At 34.8% G+C, this 24,828-nt stretch overlaps 1 protein-coding gene across 6 annotated transcripts in view; it reads right to left on the reverse strand.

The window, feature by feature from the left end:
- Positions 1 to 20,039, reverse strand: part of LOC127062385 (teneurin-m) — a 682,969-nt gene extending 662,930 nt beyond the window's left edge. For 4 of the 6 annotated variants that reach the window (XM_050990459.1, XM_050990457.1, XM_050990458.1 and 1 more), the window contains exon 1: positions 18,755 to 20,039. The gene's annotated coding sequence lies outside the window, so the exon portion shown is untranslated. The remainder of the gene's footprint in view (positions 1 to 18,754) is intronic. The other 2 variants (XM_050990466.1, XM_050990467.1) reach the window with 2 other exon arrangements.
- Between the last annotated feature and the right edge of the window lie 4,789 nt (positions 20,040 to 24,828).

Below are 24,828 nucleotides of genomic sequence, written 5' to 3' on the forward strand. Positions count from 1 at the left end.
AAGTTGTTGGAAGCTCTCGGAGAATATCCAGGATCGGTATGGAACGAAGAGACCGTGATGGAAACAGAAAACAGTGTTCTGTTAGCCTGGTATAAAATATATTAAAACTAATACTTACACAAATCTTATACTCCATAACTAGGGCGGTATTAATTAGATGCACTTTTTAAAGCGTGTGTACGTGTGCGCGTTTGCTATTGAAAATACACCGCTTATTTTCACAAAATAAAGTAAAATCAATAAAAACAACATAATTTATTTATAGACTAATAGAATTTTTCAATATCTGTAAATGAGACTTCGTGGAAAAAGGAAAAACTAAAAATGTTGAAAAACTTGAGAATTTTTTTCATACACTTGTTAAACCAGAAACTGGATAACATAAAGAAATTTTTCTACAGCAGAAAATTCTCTACATATTCATTAAATTTCCTAATTTTTTAAACTTACTGGTTCAGGATCTTCCCTTATAAGTCCGATCAACATTTGAAAGTCTGATTAGAGTATTTGGAGTTACAGTATATGTCTGTTATACGTTCAACACGTGTTTGCGGAACGGGGACTCAATTAACATTTGGATCAGGGATTTAGACAGATTTAAGTTAACACTTGGAAAAAGTCCAAGTTACATAGCTATGCTTAACATGTGTAACTTGGAGAATGGTTTCGATGCGGAAGTCGGAACAAAAAAGTAGATTGACGGAAAGGAGTTTTTATTAAGAGAGAATCACACTTTATGTACACATAATAAGCCCTAATTTTTGTTAGCAGAATAATCAGTAGAGAATAGGGGTAGTTTTATTACTTTTCTGTAATTATTCGACCATTTCATGAGACCGGCTACGTTCAGCAGAACAAAAAAAAAACAAAACAGCTTAATAAGCGCTTTTTTACACTGCATTGCAAGCAGCGTACGATTTTTATTCAACGTAATTTTTTTGAACTATATTTTTAGCGTAAGTGTAAGCGTATTTTGTGTCGTCATGAAACTTTGCATGTAACATACATGTATTTTTCAAATAAGGATATGTATAAAGTAAATCTATCGGGCAAACAGTCAAAATCTTTCAAAAAAATATTCAATATTCTCACTGAGTTATTAATAAAAAGTATCGATGTTATTTTTTGTATTGTATGTAGACTTTGATCTAAATCAAACTTAAAATAAATTCAACTGTACTATTTTTTTATTTGTTTAGTTTTATATGTTCTTTTTTTTATATTCTATATTTTAATGATCATTCTTTATCTAGATTTTTTTACGAAGAAATTAATTTTAAAGTATTATCTTGTTTTTTTTTTTTGAATTTTCATTTTTTTTTTTTTTTTAATGTATTCGTATAATGTATGAATTGTAAACACTCTGTTTTCTTTACATTCTTCATTTCCTTTCACATTGATTATATAGCGCTTTCGATTTAATAGTTTTTTTTTTTTTTTTAATTGCTTGAGAGGATATCAAGGATTGTAAGTTTCAAGTAACTCTTTTCTAACTCTTTTCTACATTTACAATAATATTTTTGCAGCAGTTATTGATACTTACATGGATCAAAATTAAATTAAATTATAGCTAGTTGCTTAGTTAATTAGAAAGGTATGAGTTAGTTTTTACAGATTTGTTTACACATCTTATCGAATTAAAGGACATTATTAATATCCGAGTATATAGTAATTATCTTTTTATCATCTTGAATTGATGTTGCTGAAATTGAATTGAAATCTTTCTAATTATCGTTAATATTAATGACGTTAATTATTATACGTATATATAATTCCATTTTTCTTTATGTAATCTATTTTATTAAATCTATATTTTTGAACTTTTGAACTTTTGAACTGAGCACCTAATCAGCGTACTTTTATTATTCTGCAAAAAATAGCGATCTCGAGATAAACACGTTGGTAAAGTATAAAGCAATGGTGGTGGCGTACAAATCGAAAATCTTGCAACAGTTGTAAAACTGCTTGTTCTGCTGAACGAAGCCAATGGCGTTATCGTAGTCGCACTCTGTTTCGTTATCCGCGTGTTAGTTTTGTTTATGTTTACGCGCAGCCGTAACTTTAGCATGCTACAATATTACAATGTTTTTATAAAAATATTTTCCTTTTATAGAAGTAATTTATTGTAAAGTATAATATTTCACATTTATTTCTATAGACAAATCTCATAATCATGATAGTGATAAAAGTGAATATATGTATGTTAACTTTATTAAATTTTGAACAAATATTTACTCTTATGTATATACTATTTCTGAAAAACAACATTTTTCGATATGATTTATTTTTCAAATTTTTCAAATTGGATAAATCTTTTTAAAAAATTCAAGAAAATCAACTCGTGACTTAAATCTTCATCTTTAAAATAAAGAGACTTTGTTCATCAAAATCAGTCAAGTATTTTTTGTTGATGTAAAACATTATAAAACCAACAGTGATGAACTCCCTTAATAGAGAAACCTTCAATCATTTTTTTGATATTTTACAAAATACAACTGAAAAAAAAACTTGAATAGACAGCTCAAGAATATTCGATGTAAACGAAATTGGATTTTTTGCTCTGCAAAGCAGTGATCAAAGATAGTAGAATAAAAATAAAAATTGGTGCACGAAGGTCGTCAGCGAAGAAAAAAAGAAACTTATAGACAATTGTTTGTTATATTAGCTTATCGTGATCATTTATTTAATCAATGCTTATTTTTAAAAGAAAATATTTCGAATATTTCATCGTTTAGATGACGAAATACCAACACAAATATAGAAATCGCAAAATACAAATTTATAGCAAGCTAATTGTTCGTTTCGTATCGAAATTCTTGAAACATTTTATTAATTTTTTATAAAATCATAAACATTTTAATACATTAATCATATAAAAGATCATAGATATGAAATTTGTTCTATTGTTAAATATGGTCAAGCCACTCATATAAAAAATGTAGATGTAATAGAATCGAATAATGGAATAATTTTATTGTAACAACAATAGTTTAGGTCAATTTGTTATAGCTTCAACAATTTGATATAGTTTCTATAATAACAACATTTTATTATAAAGATACATTTATTAATAATACAATGTATGCTTTCAAAAATAGTAGATATTGGCCAGTTGATAGATCTATTTTGAATGATAAAGATTTTATTGTTAATACTTTGTTTAGAAATAATGGAAATACATTAAAAGTTTTTAAAAATATATTCTACATTCTGAAAATGAAGTTAATGAAATGATGTTACCACAAATACAATAAATTATTTAATTGATCTAAATATTTTTCAATGACATTATTTATAAAAAAATGTAATAGTAGATAAATTCCTTTTTTAAATATTATTTTCTATTATCTCCATTTACAAATTTACTACTTTAAAATTTTTAAATAAAGGTACGATTAAAAAAAAATAAACAACACAATTTAGACGATCGAGTTCTTAAATCGTTTTATACAATGTCATAAAAAAATGTATAACAATGAAGTTTCTCGTTAAACACGTAATAATAGATGTTCCAACGATTCAATATTAATTATTTAATACAATTATATAATTATTTAATATTAATCAATTAATACTTATTAATCTTATTTAATATAATTAATATAATTAATTTAATTAATAAATAAATTAATATAATTAATATTAATAAACAATATAAATTTATATCACCAAAAAAATATATTATAATACAAAGTATATTAAGTGATCTATCTTTTTGGTAATTCTCTCTTACAAAAAATATTAAATTTAAAAGTTCAAAGAAGAATCCTCGATCTTGATTGAGCAAATTCTTAGTGTTGGAAAAACACAATGCACCACGATGTAGAGAAGAAAATAGTTTCGACGAAACGCGGAACGTGCGGTAGATACAAATATAAATACAACAACAGTGCAAGAGCTAAAGATATAGTCATCTAAAAAAGTCGTGTGTAAAAACGCTTTGTATTCTACCTTTTCTCTCTCTCTCTCTCTTTCTCTCTTTTTCTCCAATATTCTTTATTCCTCTCTCTCTCTCTCTCTCTTTCTCTTCCTCTTGTATTCTCTCGTCTATCTATTCTCACTTTCGTACTCGATCTACTTCCTATTTCTTTCTTTCTCTTTCTTTATGCTTTTAGTACCTATACCCATCCTTTTCCATCCCTCACACAAAGTTTCTATATCCATTTCTCTCTTGTCCGCACTACAACCTTATACAGAGTGCACGTGCTTTATAGACAGCTGAGCTCACCTCGAGGCGATGACAGAGTAGGGGTTAAATAAACACTTTTTACGATCTCATCCTACGTTGTATCTCTGTACTAATTCCTTTCTTCTTCCTCCTCTTTCCCGTTCTTTTTCGTATACCAATTTTCTTTCAAGTCTTTCTTTCTATTTCATCGGTGTACAGTTACACGGAGTAGACATAGCACGTGAAAAGTTTCCCAGAAAACCTCTGATTATCGAAGATATTGGTTTTCATCGTCGAGACTTTCTTAGGAACGACGCGACGTGCTACGGTGAATACCGAGGACAAGCTCTACCTTGATTCGCGAAAAGTTTCTTAGCCTCCATGGCCACTTTGATGGATGAGAAAATTACTACGACCTCGTTTGATCTTTTCATCGATCGAGTTTTCTCCAGCCATTCTTTTCGAATACGGTATTCTTCAGAGAGAGAGAGAGAGAGAGAGAGAGAGAGAGAGAGAGAGAGAGAGAGAGAGAGAGAGAGAGAGAGAAAATTTTGTTTTACACGATCACAAGATAAACAAATAGTATCTACGTTTAGATATTCCATAGAAGATAAGATATTTCAACATTTGATGTACCGTAACGTTTCAATCAGAAAATCGAATAAACCCATACATATCGATATTTATCGAGAAAGTCCTCGTTTTCGATCTCGAATTCTCATTTCTTAGGTCGTTTTACCAAAAAGGAAAACTTTTTGAAAGTTTTCTATCATCGACCCTATTGGCCACCATTGACGCTTCCTCCCTTCGCAAGCACTTGGAACGCGTTGATAACTACTACGACGAGAACGACGACGACCTTCGAACTTTCGTGGACGACGACGACGACGAAAATCCGATAGCTAGCGGCATGCTATCCAGAAACCATCACCACTACTACCACTACTACTAGCACTACTACCACTACTACTAGCACTACTACCACTACTATTATTACTACTACTACTATTACTACTACCACTACTTGATGAACAAGACTGAACGTGATCGATCGATCCTCGGTAAAGTGCTCGTCCGTCGAGCTTCTCGACTTCACTGTCAACACCGATTGATCGTTTCGGTGTTTGCCTCCTCGTTCTCGGCGTGCTGCAGTTTCTTGCAGCAGCACTGCTTCCATCCCCATTTACCTTCGCAAACAGTAGCAAAGGCCGGGCTCGAAGTTCGTGAAGATGCACAAATTACCGGACGCAAATTAACGGGATATACATACGTAATTCTGAAGTACCGCAGTCATGTTTATTTCTATGAGACGTATCGTAATATGTAACTCGAACGAAGACGGTTTAGTATAGATTAATATACTAGGATGTTATAATCTAGGCGTTAGGATAATTCGAATGTACAAAATACATTTTTTAGATCGAAAAAAAAGAGAGAAAATGTTCAAATAGGAAGATATTAAGGATATAAAGGATGCAAATTAACGAGATATATTTAAGTAATTCTAAAGTATCATACAATAATCACAATTTCTATGAAACGTATATACTAGGATGTTATAATCTAGGTGTTAGGGTTATTCGAATGTTCAAAATAAATTTTTTAGATCGAAAAGACGAGAGAAAATGTTCAAGTAGGAAGATATTAAGGATATAAAGGATGCAAATTAACGAGATATACGTATGTAATTCTAAAGTATCATACAATAATCACAATTTCTATGAAACGTATATACTAGGATGTTATAATCTAGGCGTTAGGATTATTCGAATGTACAAAATACATTTTTTAGATCGAAAAAAAGAGAGAAAATGTTCAAATAGGAAGATATTAAGGATATAAAGGATGCAAATTAACGAGATATACATATCTAATTCTCAAGTACGGCAATCACATTTCTTCTATGAGACGTATCAGAATATGTAATTCGAACGAAAATGGATTTAGTATAGATTAATATTTTAAAATATTATAATTTAGGTGTCAGGATCGTTCGAACGTTCAAAATAAATTACTTAAATCGAAAAGACGAGAGAAAACCAAGTTCAACTATAAAGATATCAAGGATATAATGGATGCAAATTAACGAGATATACGTATGTAATTCTGAAGTATCATGCGATAATCACAATTTCTAAAAATCGAACGAAGATGGATTAAATGTAGATTAATATCCCAGGCATCAGGATCGAATCTTCGAAATAAATTTCTTAGATCAAAAAGACGAAAAAAACCTTCAAGTAGAAAGATACGTTAGAAAATCTCAGGCATTTTTAGATGGCTCGTAAAGTTTTTACGCCAGTCGAACTCGTGCGAAGTCCTCCAGTAAAATAATATGACCTTGCGTTTTTCAAAAGTGGCCTTTTCGGTGGTGCCACGATCGACTGTTGCCAACTGAGAATTCGTTCGATTTTAACGAACGACCGTGGAAGTTTAAATCGTACAACATTTCACGACAAAGAGAGAGAGAGAGAGAGAGAGAGAGAGAGAGAGAGAGAGAGAGAGAGAGATCTCCATGAGAAAGGAGAAAGAAAATGGCTCCGACCGACCGAGTACGATAACGGTAAAATGGATTCACCCGAATCGAAGCGTATTTCTCTGTGAAATATATCGAAAATTTGGCACGCTCGTCCCGTTAAATTCGAAACTATTGTCCTACTATCGCGCAATCGAAAAGCAAACAAAGTCGATACCGTGTTTTATAATAACCCTACAGGCAAAAAAAGATTAATCATGACGCGGTTAAATTCGATATAACATGGCCATTATATGAAAAAAACAATAGAGTAAAAGTTATCGAAATTTTTATTTCGTTCCTTCATCGAACGATACGTGGTTTTAAAGTTTCTACAAAACTATTCTATAAAAATTAAGGATAGATATATTTTCTATTCGGTTTTATATCGACTATCATATACGTACAATCTTTGTTACGTACGATCTTCGTCAATCAATGTTCCTACGAAACAACGAATTTGGTCTGATCTTATTCCGATCGGAATGTACTTGAAATAGATTGTAAGCGCGAGAACTTATCGATTAAGTAGCTTTCAATGAATCTGAATACGTATTGAATAGGAAGATGCAATTGTGACGTTGATTATCTTAAATAATTTTTCGAAATAGATCTGTTAAAAATGAAGCTGAGGTTGTTAAAAGGGAGGTGACGTTTTAAAAATAAATCGACGTTAAAAATTATCGAGTTAGTTGAATTACTAAATGGATAAGAACTCTCGAAAGATTTCGAGATGGATAAAAGTAAGCGTATGTCTTGGTGAAATCGTATCGCAAAGGGTTCGCGTTAAAGATAGACAACGGTGGTTTCAGTGAAACGAATGTCGGAATGCAAATCAAGCGCAGGTGAGGCGTAGCTCAAGGGAGACTGACAAAGCGACGCAATCACGATTCTCGGCGGGTAATTAGTTACAAACACCGGAGAGGGACTTGATCGCTTTCGATTTTTCTCATGCAGCCCGCGCGCGTTAATTACCGTCCACGCTCGATACTCGGCTACAAGAAGATCTCAGAGGACGATAACAGTTAATTCGTACAGCTTTGCTTATTCTTCAGCGTGTTGGATTATTTTTCCATGAATTAGAAAATCTTCTTAAACGTAAGCGTAACGCAAACTATATAAATCGATTAAATAATTTTTAATAATGAAATCAAGATTAAGAGGATAAGTAAATTATTAAGATAATTAATCATAATTATAATTACTTATATAAATCGTATTGATAATTATTCTTAATGATTTAATCAATGAGATTATTAATTATAATTACGAATATAATTATAGATCGATGAAATAAGTTTTATTAATTAAATTAAGATGAAGAATTTCATTATTAAAATTAAGTATAATAAATTGAGATTAAAACATTAAAGAACGTCGATCTTTGTTAATTTGATGTTTCGTTAATGAAATTCATTGTTTCTATTATCGCGTTATATATAATTATACGGAAGACTTCTTTATCTGAAATAATTAATGTCCTTCTGATATTAAGAAAAAGGATCGTTTAATCGAGAACCCAAAGACGTAGACCCAATATCGGGACGAAACTTCGACAGGATGAATTACCTGTTTCTTCCGAGTGACCGTTCATGAATCGAACGAGCCGGATAGAAGTCATAAATCATATCGTGTACAAGAAGCGGGCGCATTTATTAATTTAACCGTACACCGCCATGAATCCCATTATACGAGATTACGCGGCAGAATGCGATTAGCTTCGACGTGCGACCTGTTGTCGACTTGAAGTTGACCGAAGAGGCTCTTTTAACTCTCCTAAGATATCTGGACAAAACTATTGCGATATACCGTGGTAACGGCGGAGTCATGGACCCCCGTTTGCGTTCGATATATGGATTACACTGCTGCACTTGATACATAATTAATAATCACTATTGTTCCGACCCTACATTGACGTTTCGATCTTTCTCGTTTCTTTCTCTTTCTCACTTTTTTTTCCTTTATTTCTATTTTCTTTTTTCCCTCGTAAAATTCATCGATATGTATATAGATATATATATATATATATATAGTTCTCTCTCTCTCTCTTTTTTTCTTTCTCTTTCTCTCTTTTTAATCCTGTTTCGATATACGAAAATATTTTATAGCATTGACGTTTTTATCGTAGTAATTTGTATTTACAATCGCGCGTATTCCGACCCTAAAGCTGTTACTGTTTCCCCCCTTACTTTTTACTTTTATTTCATCTCGCGAACCTAATGGAAAATCTCTGAGAGAATGTAAAAAGCGATGGCTAGCTTCATTACCGGAGCTTACCGGGGGGAACGCCGGCTCGAGAAAGAAAAGAGGGAGAAGAATTAAAGGCGAGGCGTTAAAAATAATTATCATAGGACTCTACTAAATCTACGCTTAAACAAAGAAAAAAGAAATCTCGTTGCTCCGGTTAAATCCGTAGAGAACCAGGAAATAGAAACGAATTCGACTTTACCTTTTACCTGTCCACTATAAATTTACCCTACACTTGTACCATAGAGTTACCTACAAAATCTTGACGCTTTATCCAGCAGTTTTTTCTTTTGATTTTTTCACCCCCTTTTCCCTCCCCATCACTCGAAACAATTTTTATTCTCGCGATTTAATACGCATCGATACCTGCTCTATGCTCGACAGATCTAAAAGAAATAAAAGTTCGACCGCTATCGGAGAAATAGAGAGAAAGAGATAACAACGATGCGTACGTATTTGCTTCACAGGGAAACAAAAAAACTGTATATACTATTACTACCACTGCTTGTTGGGCCGAACGCACGACGAACGACTAAAAAAAAAAAAAGAAAAAGAGAGAGAGAGAGAAAAGAGAAAAAGAAAAAAGAACAAGAAAACAGAGAAAGTACAGAGGGCCGTAAAAAGAAGGAGTACATTTTTTACCGTCAACGCTTGAGCCAGAGACGGATTAACAGCGAAAGTGGATAAACCTATCGTCAAGGGCTGCCAAACGGTGAGAAGGAGACAGAAGGGGGATCGTTTAGGTGGGGTGACAGGAGAGGGGAGAGGAAAGGGTGGTTCGAAGCTCGAAAGGGGAGCAGGGATCGTACATACTGCCAATAAAACGAGGGGGGCCAGTATATCACGTAACTCTGGCCGCTCGTGTCCAACGATACAGTCCAATATATTACCCAGATAGCCATGCTAATTCAGCTCTAGCTTCTCTGTTCCCGGCCATCGCGTGGAGAGTGTGTGCGCGCGCGCGCAAACGTTCCTCTACATAGATCCGACGTGGCACGCATAGGTACGCGTTTTCGTCATCCCCGTGAATCCTGCGGGCCTCTACAGAGCCGTCCCTGAGCAGCACCAGGGATTTCGGGAAGCATTGCATCCTCGTTACAAGGTATTAAACGATTATCGTAGATAAGGGAAGCTTACAACAACCACCCGAGTATCAGCACCAACCCACACACTTCGATTCTCGCTGCTATGGAATAAACAATTTTTTTCCTTGCTCGTTAGTTGTTATTTTCTTTTTGTTTGTTTTGTTGTTTGTTTGTTTGTTTGTTTGTTTGTTTATTTGTTTGTTTGTTTTTTCTATTTTTTTTCTTTTTTCTCTTCTATGCTCGGAGATTTAGATTCTCGCACAACACTCGGATTTGCCAAGATCTCTCTGTTGCTTGCTCGCGAACAGAATTTAGCGGCCTTCATTCGTGTGGGTATGCATGTGTGTAGAAAGGAGTGTTAAAAAATAGGGAGAGGAATCAGAGTAGTACTCTCTAAATCTCTTACACTTTGATGCATAGGAAACATAGATTAAAGCAGCAAGGTAAAACTATTTTAAGACGATATTTAACTATCTTTTCTCTTTTTTTGTTTGTAAGCCATGCGTTATAAATGTGTTAAGATGAATTGTTGAATTCATAATTCGAAGAAATATTTAGAGAATATTATAAGTATGTTTTCTAAATCCTCTATAATCTTGCTTGTATATATATACATATTTAAGAATATATGTATATATATATATATATATACTCTTTTTCATGTATTATATATACATATATATTTATATACATTTGATGTAATATAGACATTTCTTTACTAATGAGATCGTGCTGTGTCGAGAGATTCTTGAAAAAAAATTCTCCGCGCAATCGTTCGGTCATTCGGAGGTATGCAAATTGGAAATAATTCAATTCAAGTTAGTTAGTCGTCGAGAGATATATACAAGCCGTCACGTTACACCTGTCGTTGCGTCGTAAACTGGTTTTCAAAGAGAGAAGACGAGAGAACGACGTAGGTACCTACATTGTTTCACAGTTTTGCAACGGTCTCAATTAGCCTCGACTTCGCAGTTCGTTAGACCCTTTAAAACCGGTTTAAAGCGCTAAATGTTTTTAGCGAGACGAACGCGTGCACGTCCTTTTCCCTTTTCCTTCCATTTTCCCTCTTGAAGACGTACGTCGCAAAGTAAAAAACAGCGACGAACGAAAAGGCAAGAGTTTGGTATGCAAAATTACGAGTTTCTTTCTAATTAGTTCAAACTTAATCGCAAGCTTTTTCGGACAGGACGTCGATGTCTCGCGATTCGTTGGGCAATCAAGAACGAATAGTTCTCTCTCTCTCTCTCTCTTTCTCGTTCTCCATCTTTCTCTATCTTTCTCTCTATCACATACATACACACACTGGCAAATGAAAGCTTAGATACGATGAATTTCTCGTTTCTCAGAAACACGGAATTCGGTATAATTTATTTTCCTATTTATTTTTCCTCTGATACTCGCTTTTCGTTATCGCACCGTTTTCTTTCATTCGGATTCATTTTCAAAAGCGAGAATCCTTTTTCCATGCTTATCCTAGATTTTCACAGCTATTACGATAGATTCTACGACGCTTCCAATTTGTCGAAATTTTTCTACGGATGCTTATTCATCGGCTGGCCTTGATTATTCGCTTCTAGAACGGAAACTGCGTCGGGCTCCGACGGAAATCGAGATAGTTTGCCGAACGAGCGTGAATTTGACGTAAAAGATTTCTCGTTTCCTCGAAAGGGAAAATACGCCGGATATATCCTCGAAAGTGATGTCGAACTTCTCGAAATACATCGTATGCTTCATAATTTTCTTTTTTTTTTTTTTTCTTAATGAAAATAGAGTAGTAATTACGGTCGAACATGAAAACGTTTAATTGCCTTTGTATCTGGTATGAAGTAATACAGAAATAAATGTATATTTATCTTGATCAATATTAGCATTTTATAATTACTTCAAAATGAACAAAGTGCACATATGAAACGATATATAGAAATAATTTTTTTGTTAACTCGTTCATGACATTAAAAATATTATTTATACGTGTAATCATCAAAATTCAATGCATGATCTCGATCGAAGAAACTCCTAATTTCTAATCATTTCCGAATGAACAAAGTACACATTATATCAAACGATATCTCTTTTCGTTGACTCGTTCATGATATTAAAAATATTATTTATACGTGTAATCATCAAAATTCGATGCATGATCTTTTCGATCGAAGAAACTCCTAATTTCTAATCATTTCCGAATGAACAAAGTACACGTTACATGAAACGATATCTCTTTTCGTTGACTCGTTCATGATATTAAAAATATTATTTATATACGTAATCATCAAAATTCAGTGCATGATCTCGATCGAAGAAACTCCTAATTTCTAATCATTTCTGAATGAACAAAGTACACGTTACATGAAACGATATCTCTTTTCGTTGACTCGTTCATGATATTAAAAATATTATTTATATACGTAATCATCAAAATTTGATGCATGATCTCGATCGAAGAAACTCCTAATTTCTAATCATTTCCGAATGAACAAAGTACACATTATATCAAACGATATCTCTTTTCGTTGACTCGTTCATGATATTAAAAATATTATTTATACGTGTAATCATCAAAATTCGATGCATGATCTTCTCGATCGAAGAAACTCCTAATTTCTAATCATTTCCGAATGAACAAAGTACACGTTACATGAAACGATATCTCTCTTCGTTGACTCGTTCATGATATTAAAAATATTATTTATATACGTAATCATCAAAATTCAATGCATGATCTCGATCGAAGAAACTCCTAATTTCTAATCATTTCCGAATGAACAAAGTACATATTACATGAAACGATATCTCTCTTCGTTGACTCGTTCGTGATATTAAAAATATTATTTATATACGTAATCATCAAAATTCGATGCATGATCTTCTCGATCGAAGAAACTCCTAATTTCTAATCATTTCCGAATGAACAAAGTACACGTTACATGAAACGATATCTCTCTTCGTTGACTCGTTCATGATATTAAAAATATTATTTATATACGTAATCATCAAAATTCAATGCATGATCTCGATCGAAGAAACTCCTAATTTCTAATCATTTCCGAATGAACAAAGTACATATTACATGAAACGATATCTCTCTTCGTTGACTCGTTCGTGATATTAAAAATATTATTTATATACGTAATCATCAAAATTCGATACGTGATTTTCTCGATCGAAGAAAGTCCCTACGAAAGAGCAATTCAGGTTGTGCAGGCAAGACGGCGCCGACGGCCGCTTCTCGGCCATGCTTTCGAACACTCGAAAGTCTCCCTCGCGATTATTTTCGTTGAAAAGTTAAATCCCGAGCCTGCTCGGTCTGGCTTGCGCTCGCGAGGAATACATCGAGCGTACATTATTTCATTAACCGCGCTTTTCCTCGGCAACTTCCAGCTCTGCACGCCCTTTACCTCCCTTCTACACCTTCACCACTACTAACACTAGCAGCAACAAAAGCAATGGTGGCGTTGCTGCTTCGAGGAGAACCAGTAGAAAAGGGGTTGCTGGTTAGAACGGGGTTTGTAGGTGGGGGCGGTAGAAAGGGTGGCCAGGCTCTCCGGCTTTCATATTAATTAATTTGCTCAAGAGTTTTAACGACTTATTGCACTTCAATTAACTGATTTTAAATTGCATAATCCCCGGCGCTCGCCGGCGCCTTTGCCTTTGCCGGTGGAGCCAACCACCGTGAGCTTAAAAACCGGTTTGGTAATAAACTCTTCGCGAAGAACCTGCACTCGCCTACCCAACGTTGTCCTTAACCGCGTCTCGCTCGTAAGTGCAATTAGGTGAAAAATAATCGTAAACGAAATTCGAACGGAATCGTTAATTTTCTATTCGATCGCATCGAAGACCCTTAACTTTTTTATTATCGGCTTATTAACACAAATTATACCAAATATGTACCAAAGAGAAATTCAACGGAGGAGAGTAAATACATTTGTTAATTACATTATCCAATTTCGATCTTAAACTGGATGACGTTTGAATATAAATAAAGATATTACCGATATTTTTTTATCTTATCATCGACCTTCTTCTTGCATCTCTATTCAGTAAATATCGACGTATCAAAAATTTTGTAACGTTTACCGCTCGATGACGCGATAAAAGAGAGATCATTATTGCTCTTACGTTCGACGTTACGACAATGGCGAACTGAGACGATGGGACAAGAGTGAAAGAAAAAGAGAAAAGAGAAGAAAAAAAAGAGAAAGAGAGTGAGAGAGAGAGAGAGGTGGGACGAAGCTGGAGGATCGTGACCGAACCGCTACTTTGTACCCTTCGTACTAATTAATTTGTCAAAGAGTTTTAACGACTTACTGCACTTCGATTAACCGGCCTTAAATTGCACGAAACCTGACGCTTGACGTCGCCTCGAAACCAGTTCGTAATAAATTACCATGCCGCCGCCTCTGATGCCGCCACCATTGCCACAGCCACCGCTCGTGCATCGTTTCCGAAAGCCCGTCCGTGCCGGATCTCGTTAAATACGTACACGTGCACTCTCGCGCCTCGCGAAGTCCTTCCTTATTTTCTTTTTTATTTTTTTTCTTTCCTCCTTTCTCTCTCTCTTTCTTTCTCTTTCTGTCTCTGTCTCTTACACTTCCTTTTTTGTTTATTTATTTATTTTGTTTTCTCTCTGCCCTCGCATACCTCACCTTTCCCTGTTGAGCTTATATCTCTTAACGCGATAATCCAATGGTTCGACAGTTGAAAAATTCCTGACTAATCGTAGGACAAAAATCGTAGACGAAAAATGTTAATCCTCTGCCAGTTAAATCAGACACTTTTGAAGTAGAAAAATCGTAATATTGAAGAAGATAGATTATACAATAGAAATCCTGTTAAGGAGAATCGAACCGACGAAAATACATCCGATCGATGTTATTAATTATATAAATTTGCTGAAAATAATATGTCATATAAATTAGGTTATATAAAGAATATTATGACATATAAAAAACGTCGTATAAATTATGACGAAATTATGTTATATAAATATCACATAAATTATGCAAACGACGAACATATACATACATACACACATACGTACGAACATATAACTCAATTCGATTATTTTACTAGTGTTTTCCAAATAAAAAAAAAATACAAAAAAAAAGAAAAAAAAAAGAAAAGAGAAAGGAAAGAAAAAGAAACAGAAAAGATTCGATCTAATGGGACCAAGATCGCAATCGAAGTAGCAAGTTGATGCTTTCGATTGATAGAACGGCTCGAAGTTCCAAAGGGCGCGTTCTCCAGGCTTGCCTGGAACTCATTCGGTAACCGGAGTCTGATCCGGTCTGTAATTACAATTCGAACAAAGTTATGCCGAGCCGACTCGGCCGGGGATGTGTCAAGTATTTAATCAGTGCCGACTTCGGGTCTGCGTGAGACAATGGATGGCGACCAAGCCGTTCCTTCCTCACCCTTCTGCCATCAGTCCACCAACTTACTCCTTCCCACCTCTTACAAGCCGTCTGCGACGAAGCCACCTCCGTACTTCTACTATGACTGGAGCTGCAATTATGTCGACCTCATTTCAGGACAGGTTTACTCCTCTCCTCGCATTGTACTATTTCATCTATCCTTCTCCAACACATATATTCACTCTCTCTCTCTTTCTCTCTTTCTCTCTCTATCCCTTTCTCTACTTGTCTTTCTGTCTCCATCTATCTTTCGTCTGTCTATCTATCTTATATATATATATATATATATATATATGTATGTATGTATGTATGTATGTATGTATGTATACATGTATGTATGTATGTATAGGATATCTATCTCTTAGTACACGTTCCTTGGACTGGTTCATCGCGTTTCTCTCTCTCTCTCTCTCTCTCTCTCTCTCTCTCTCTCTGTCTCCCTTTCTCTTTCTTTCTTGGCAATGTCTCTTCTCTAACCACTAATTCGGCACACTTCACCGCCTCTGCCATTCGTACTCCCTCTCCCTATCTCTCTCTCTCTCTCTCTCTCTCTCTCTCTCTCTCTCTCTTTCTCTCTCCCTTTCTCTTCTTCTCTTTCTCTATCTCTCTCGACCCTCACATTTTGCTCTCTCTCTACTCCCACTTCATATCATCTCGTCCTTTTTGCTTCTTCTTCTTCTTCTTCTTCTTCTTCCTTCTCTTCAGAGTGCTATTACGTCGGCGTTATTTCAGAAAACAATTAGCCCCACAAAACGGATCACCTTTCTTGCTGGATACATCTGGATGATACTTGGAATGAGAAAATTCTCATTCTCTTTATTATTTAATTAATTATTAATATAATTTTTGTCGAAGGAAATAGACACAATTCGGGATGAAATCAGGATCTCGAGGCTTTGATTGTGCCCAATATAGATTAGGTTACCGGTTATCTTAACGTGGAAACGCTGCGTGTGTTCCTCCACGAATCACACGTGATTTGTACAAACCGTTGAGAAACACGCGAAGCTCCGACTTCGAACAGGAGATTCCTAACTTGGTTAAACTTGTCTGCGATCATGCGAGCCGCTTAGCTAACGAAAAGAAAATAATAGAACGATTCCTTAAACGTTCTAATTGCCACGTTCTTTATCCTGACTTTTCATGAAAATGTCAAGATCGGACAAAATATAAGCCATATATATATATATATATATATATATATATATATATATATATATTCAAAAGATTAAGTTATCAACGTAGATTCATTGCAAAATTTCAAGTTAAAAGAGTGTCATCGTAAAAACGAAAGAACGATACTATACCACGGTGGTAATATTACTGACGGATCCGTTACGACACGCTTATTTTTCCATAATAATTCCATTGGGTATACGCGCGTGCTCATTTATGCGTATCGCACTTATATACATACATACATACATACATACATACATATGTATCTATCCTACGTGGAAAGCTTTAAAATAGAATCGTGGCAGAAACGTAAACACAGGGAACGAAATCGGATCTGAGAGATATGACGTTGTATCGCTGTCCTTGCTTGCATCGTAAAAGCACAAACTTTGCCACGTAATATCAGCTTTCTCTTTCTGACGTTGCAATATCCTGTTTTCTATCCGTATATTTGTAAAATTAGAAAGAGTATCTTCTTTCTCTCTCTCTCTCTCTCTCTCTCTCTCTTTCTTTTTCTCTTTTTCTATCTCATGTATATTCGTATTGATCCCATGTATGCTTATGTATTATACGTATAAACGTATGAACATACACATGGTCGGTCCTCGCTCGAATGGTATAATTACGAGACGAGGACAAATCTCGTGAAAATTTATTTCCGGCTCTCGAGGGTTAAACAAAGGATTGTTCTGCGTTCGTCGCATTGTCGACCCTTCGTAAAAGCGATATCGAACTTCTGGGCGTATTATACCAGACAGAAAATCTAAATCCTTCGTGATTGTCTGTCAATTATTTATGATTGGCGGCAATTTGTTCAATCGAGAGTAAGCTCCATTGGGATGGAGGTTTACCGATTGGCATCCGAAAGCGTTTTTAAATTCTCTGGTATTTTTTAGAGAGCTCTCTATCTAGCTCTCTTTTTCTCTCTTCTCATCGCCTGATATTTATGTATCATTGCGATGAACGCATAGCATCCAACGAAAATTAAAAAAAAAAAACGATTTCTGAGAATTTTACGGATTAATGGCGAATACGAATACGCATTATCAGTGCTTTTACATGAAAATCCTTTTCTTTTTACGATGATCCTAAATCGCAGAAAATAAACACGATCGTTAAAATGATAAATGTAGAGGAAAGAAAGAAACAGAAGAAGAAGATAACAAAAGGAAAGAGAAAAAGAGAATTTAAAAAAAAGACATGTCGAGCTAGCGTTCAGAATGAAATAAAAAAGAAAAACACAAGAATAAAAATTAAATAACGAAAAAACGCACCAATGAGAAATTACGTGTAACGATTTTAGTTTCGCTAAAAGGATCCTTTCGAGCTTTATGTTCGAATATTAAGCTAGTTACGTATATAGCAAATGCGAGATAACGTATTTATAAAGCGAATTGCGTTCCTTTCGTAATTTCTACTCTTTGGTATTTTGTTGAGGGCAATTAGACGAACGGACCTTTGACAAGTGTCTATAAATAAAGATCGACGAATACGTAAAGATCTAAATGCATGTTTCTCAACAAAATTCTGAACGACGCACGAGACGAAGTTATCTTTCTCTTTCAAAACTTTGACTTCTATTTCTCCTGACATTTCTGACTTCTCTCTTTCTCTCTCTCTCTTTCTCTTTCTTTCTCTCTCGTGATCTCCCTTCCTTTTTTTTTGTCTCGAACTCTATCACTCCCTATCTTCGTTCCTCTTCGTCTTACGGACCACCCACGACTCTTGCCGAGGTCCTTTCATTCACGTCGACTTAACGTCGTTCTTCCTCGCACCATGAATCAGTTTTGTTACCCCTTTCCGCTACTCTCGATCTTTTCCTTTGCCTCTCCATCACCCTTCGTGGTCACCTCTAATTTTACGGTTAGAATATCAAACTTTGTCGCTTTCTTTATTTGATCAATTATATTTTAAACGGTATTAATATCTCAACACACTTCTTTCGCACGAAATTTGTTAGAAATTGTAAGAAAAAGAAAAAGGAAAAAGGACAACACACTTGCGACAAGTTTTGACGAGCTTGACAAATTTATATATTCTACAGAGACAGATTCGATTCATTAACTATTCGAGATCTAAAAATACAGAACGATAACTGCTTACGTCGGTTAAGAAAACAAAATTAGATCGTCGCGTGTACGAGACTCACCAATCACGTTGACGTAGCGATTCCCACTCGCAAAGATTCACCAAATTCTTGATCCTTCCAACTCTTCTCTCTTTCTCTCTCTTTCTCTCTCCTTCTTCTTATCACAGCTTTCGCCGTTTATAAGTCTCTCGTCATGTCACGTCGTAACTGGATCCTCCAAGTCCCTCAAATCTCCTTCGCACCGATCGCACTGCACGTCACAAGTCCTTCTTCTCTGTCAGTCCAACTCTTTGATTTCTTTTTATCTTACCTCTCTCTCTCTCTCTCTCTCTCTTCTTTTTGTTCACTATGTCTTTTCTTCTCGTATTCTCTTAAATGTTCGCGATAAGAGATATCGAGAAGTATCGTGTCTCAGTCTCAGATCAAAACGAACTCAATCTGACATTAATCTTTATTTATACTCGCACGATTTGCGAGAAGAGAGAAGAATCCACCGTAGATTTTTTAGTTTAGTCATATGATTAAGTAGAACGGTCGACGCAAGGATTGGAAAAAAGAATGAAAAGAATTTCAATAATGTTTTATTTCCTTTTTGATAATAAGATAAACTTTCACGATAATCGAGTTACTCGTTGGAAGATATTTTGAATAATCCTTCGGTGGTAGGACTAATCAAAAGTTTCGATAGGAGGAAAGGTCAACAATTATTTCGACCTTACCGAATTTTCAAGAAATCGCACGAAACGATCTTTGACACAAGGTTGCGATTGAAACGGAGGGAGACGATCAATCAGTCAGTCACGTGGCAGTCGACGCCACGCTGATCGATCGCAAACGACCTTGGTATTCCGGCGTGGCTTCTCGTATCAGGGTCAGTAACGATGCATGAATCGTCCTGATGATCTTCGACCTTCGTAATCTTTATTCCTCTTTTTATTCCAAGATAACTCGAAAAAGTTATCCTTACTATCGAACATACCAAATGGACTCTTCGTCCTTCTCTCACCCCCTTTATTACTTTTACTTTCCTCTACCTCGAGTAGAATAAAACTTTGAAACAAGTTCTCAGTTCACATAACCGGTGTCTCAATAAATGCACGAATAGAACTCCTTGTCCATTTTTTCGATCATGTTCACCGAGCTTCACTTTGAGCGAAGGAAACGCGACGTACGAATAACGATATAAGAAAGTTATTATCTCCTTCTGTCTTCTGTCTTTTCTCTTCACGGCTGTTTCTTTCGAGAAGAGCCTGAAATAAATGAGAAAAGAGATGGAAGAGCGTTCTCCAAGAAGCTAGACGAAAGAAGAAGAGATGAGACACGTCCGTCCGCGAACTGTTCGCCAAACGCACTGAGGAACCCGGCGGCTGGTTCGCCGCTGACGTTGTGCCTCCGTGGCTTCGATTCCCGGATGGGCATGCGCTACATTCTGCGCTCCGATGGGGTTGCTTTTGCTACCACCGCTTCTGCCGAGTTGCCTAGCTTGCCTGCTACCGGCGTTCCTCTCCAACCACGGGGGTGCATCCACTGGAGTCTCGAAAAGAGAGAAGAATATATATGGAGAAAGAGAGAGAGAGAGAGACGGAGAAAACATCCCCTTCTCGATCCTTTTCTTTTCTTTTTTCTTCAAAGATGCGCATAGGCTTGCTAACGTTCGCCATTGACGAACTTTAGCATAACCTTCCTCTCTCTTTCTCTCTTTCTCTCTGTCTCTCTTTTTTTTTTATACGAATTTCCTTTCCCACATCTTCTTCTTCTATTAACTTTCTTTGACTTGTAGCTTCGATGAAATTGTTAATCAACTTTTCTTCCAGAGAGATAGTACGTAAGAATTAAAGTAATTGATAAAGTAATTGATAATCTTTATACGCACGTCCGTGTTCTGTCAAAAATACAAACAAAAATATTTTTTAAAAATTCTCATTTTTAATTACGAAACTTTACGGTCTCTTTGTATTTTTGATCGTAGGTATAAGAATATTTAATATTCATTGTATCGAATAACGTTTAGACCTCGACGTAAAAAATATTAGACTTTATTACAATAAAGAATGAAATGGATTCGTTATTAGTATTGTTTTTTTGTAAATCTTTAAGAATTATTCTTTTTCGATTATCTTTTATACGAAGGAATGAGTTATGGTCAGAACGAGATAAGCGACGTGACAGGTTTTAGGATTTAATTAGATTCGTTCGATACGAGAACTCTCGTCCTTGTTCGTCGTCAACTAACTAACTGCCGTAAACGTTCTCGAGTCCTGTCGATGTCTCATTGTTTAACACGTTACGAAGCGAGCCTTCGGAAACCTTCGATCTTTTCCGTAAATACTTTATCTTTATTGGTAGATCTTTGCTATCGACAGATACGTCTTTCGTAACACGATATTATTCGAAAATTCGAAGGAAAAGAAAAAAAACCTGTAAATAAAGATGAATAACGCGAAGGGAAATAATCAAAGGCAAAGGAAAATCTTCCTATAGTAAATAAAGTGTAGCGTAGATAATTATTATAGATTGATATATTGACGTATAATGCATACGGATTGATTATCGTCTATGATAATGTGCCAGCTTTCAAGAATGGAACAATGAGCCGATGGATTTACGCGATTTCAGAAGTTACGACTACAATGCCGCGATAATAATTAATTATCTAAATGAAGCGCTATAAGCAAGAACGTTGTAACGATGCAGAAGGAATCGATCGAAATTCATTCCAAGTCTTTGCAATTTCAATTGACGAGGAAATACATGAAAAGTTAAACGATAGGAATCAAGATGAAAGGTAGAAATAAAGCAAAACTTTCAATCGGAAAAGAAGTATTCAATGTTCATCGAAACTCGAGCTTCCGTTCGACCGATTCGAAAGACGAGGAAAGATTTTAGAAGCGTTCGTTTAAAATCCGTAACAAAATTTGAACGTCATCGAATAGAAAAAAAAAAGAAAGGAAAAAGAGAAAAGAAATGTTCAATCTTGAATTCGAAACTTTCGATTCGACGAATTATTTTTTCCTTTTTTTTTTGCGACGTGAAGGAAAAGAACGGCTAGATAAATATAATTAAAATTTTTCCTAACGAAAGCGTTGAAATTTTTCTTAGCAAAGAAAAAAATCTTCAGTCGGTTAATGCATTTCTTTTAAAACGAAACGTACGGAACGTTAGTATGTAATTAGCGTCGTTCTGGAAACATCACTAAAAACCTTGTTCGGACCTTAATGTGTTAACCAAATACTTGCAAGTGAAAGGTAAAAGAGTTCATTTGAAGTTGTTACAAGAGAGGTAGAATGATTCAGCTTATCATGGTAAACATCAACGTTTTATTCTTCTCGAGTTGTTTTACTCGTTGCTTATTTCAAGTTTCAAGAGAGAAAGAAAGAAGAATGAGTAGGAATGACAATGACTTGTTAAAAAGTATATCGATTGTTACGAAATAATACTGATTATTTACAATATGATACTTTGATCTTTAATAAAAATTAAATAATTCGATGTATCGTTAATCGAATATGTTTCTTTGAAGTTCTTAAGATAAATCGACACTCGTCTTTTTTAAACATTTTATTTTTTACTCATCATATCCTATACATTTTTTATAAAAATATATACACGAACGAATCTTACTATGCGTATGAATATATCGCTTAACTCTACTTCTTCAAAATTTGTGATGTGTCTTAGACACATATTTGATTGAAAAATTTTACTGTAAGATCGGTTTTTGAAAAAAAAAGAAAATAAAAAATTATTCTACGACATGAAAAATATTTTTTTTTTCATCGTAATAGTGATGATTCGTATTTACAAAACACGATTCATATATATCGCTATTCTATTTTAACAGGATAAAATGAAAGGTTTGTATCTCAAAAAAGATTTTTCATAGGACTATTAAATAAATCACGAAGTTTATATTATTATTAAAACTTAAAACATTCATTCGTATATATTATAACTAATGAAATTCTTGCTTGGAAATGATCGTACGGAACGTAGATTAATAATATCGATCATTACTATTTTCTCTTTCTCTGTAACAGAATTGTCATAGAAAAATAAATAGAAATCGGCAGCAAATATCACAAACGAGTACACAACTCATAATCGATCGAACATTAATCAATCAAGTGAGTATGAAATAAGAGAGATAGATAGTTAAATAAAGAGCTCCAAATATGTGAGGGTACTTTATCAGTAAACGTATTTGACACGTGATTGTAAGAATTTTATCGACACTACTAAATATTCATACGAATTAAGATACGTTCGTTCTTCGTCTTTTCTTTTCTATCTATCTTATTTAGTATACCTCATATTTAGAAGTACTTGTGCGTATTAACTTGTGTGTGTTATAATAAAGAAATTGTTTATAGAAAGAAAAACAAAGAGAGATAGATAGATAAACGGATCGACAGAAAAAGGATATTTAATGTTAATCCGATATAAACAAACACATACATTAAGACAATATTCGTCCTTGTCAATATCGTGTTGCCGTTGTAACGAGATATACATACGTATAGAACGCGGAAGAGTAGAGAGTTCTCACACGGTGGTTGCTTCGAGCGCGACCGAGAGAACGAGAAACCCAGTTAACTCGGCAGGTTGATTACGCGCGGCAGGTGTCACACTGGCGAAGTTAGCAAGTTTCGCGTAACCGCACGAAATACCTTACGACTTACGAGCGTCGGAGTTTCGCAAGCTTACCGTCGTCCGAGAACGTCTACTGGTCCACTTTGCACTTAATTGCACTCGCGATCAGACTGTGTTCGGAGACTTTTCGCTTTAAGGTAATGGTCACGATCGACTGAGAGACATATATACATATAAGTGTATACAAGAAAATTGAATGTTTTCAAGAATTGTTCGTAGATTTAATAATCACTATTCAATAATAAATTCAATAATCACTAAAACACAGATCTCACATAATCACAAATATGTCGATGCTCAGAATCTATGATAAAAGAGTGATAGAAAGAAAAAGAGTAAGAGAGAGAGAGAGAGAGAGAGAGAGAGAGAGTGAAGGAGATGAGGACAAACGATTAAATTCGAGGGTAAACCTTGCTCCCATTTGACGATCCCACGTAGTTTTCTTTGAAACGTTCTATCGCGATTTTCGGAGCGAGAAGAATCGACGAATAGGAGATAATCCATTCTATCGTACTGTTCAATCTTCTCCAATTGGACTTTCGTGATGGGCAACCCCCAGGAATCGCAGCTCGAAATGAATCCGGCGAATACGACGTTCGATTCTATCGACTGGCCCTTCTATGAGACCGGTTTGCTTTTCATGAGGACGATGTTTCCTTCTCGGAGTGAATCGATCAATCGATTTAAAAGGTTTATAGACTATTTCTTCAAACGGAATCGACTACAATGTCCATTTTCGAACTATCAAAATTTTCTTTGTGATATGGGCTAGCTATGTAACTATCTAACGATCGAATTGGTTTTTAACAACTCGAGAATACATTCAACTTTTAATACTCGATTGAACGAAAACATTTCAATTAAAAGTGATACTTTTGACAAGCACGTATAATCGCTTTTAAGTTTCAAAAGATAAAATGTAGAAAAAGGAAGTGGAAATTACGTTTCCGTAGAAATTAGAAATATTGATTGATATCGAGAGAATAAAACTAGAGTGTGATCGTTGAAAAGTAGAATAGATATATGGACGGTTTATTTTGAAAGTGATGTAGTGGATTTTTTTAAAAAATGAGATATCGCATAATTCGTGATTATTTTAATATAAACTTTTTATTTATAACCATTTAAAAAGTGCCAATGCTTTGTTCAATTTAAAATTGACCAATAAAAGAAATTGCGTAGCGATTAAAATGCTAATTAATTAATTGATTTTCTCGAAACAACAAAAAGTAGACTTGCACTACTTTCAGAATAAATGATTCATATAGTGAAAGCAAAAATTCCAGTGAAATCGTCGAATGATTTAAAGAGATCGAGGTCCCGGATACGGAAACACGATTAAAGACAATCTCGAATGAAAACGTAGGTTACTACTTTTTAGATCTCTAATAAGATTTAAAAGAAGCGAATTAGCTGAGTGATTTGATGAAAATCTGATTGAGTTCGTGGCGAAGTAAGGAATCAAAAAACTTCCGGAAAGATAA

Source organism: Vespula vulgaris, chromosome 3, assembly GCF_905475345.1.
Source record: "Vespula vulgaris chromosome 3, iyVesVulg1.1, whole genome shotgun sequence".
Taxonomy (NCBI): Eukaryota; Metazoa; Arthropoda; class Insecta; order Hymenoptera; family Vespidae; genus Vespula; species Vespula vulgaris.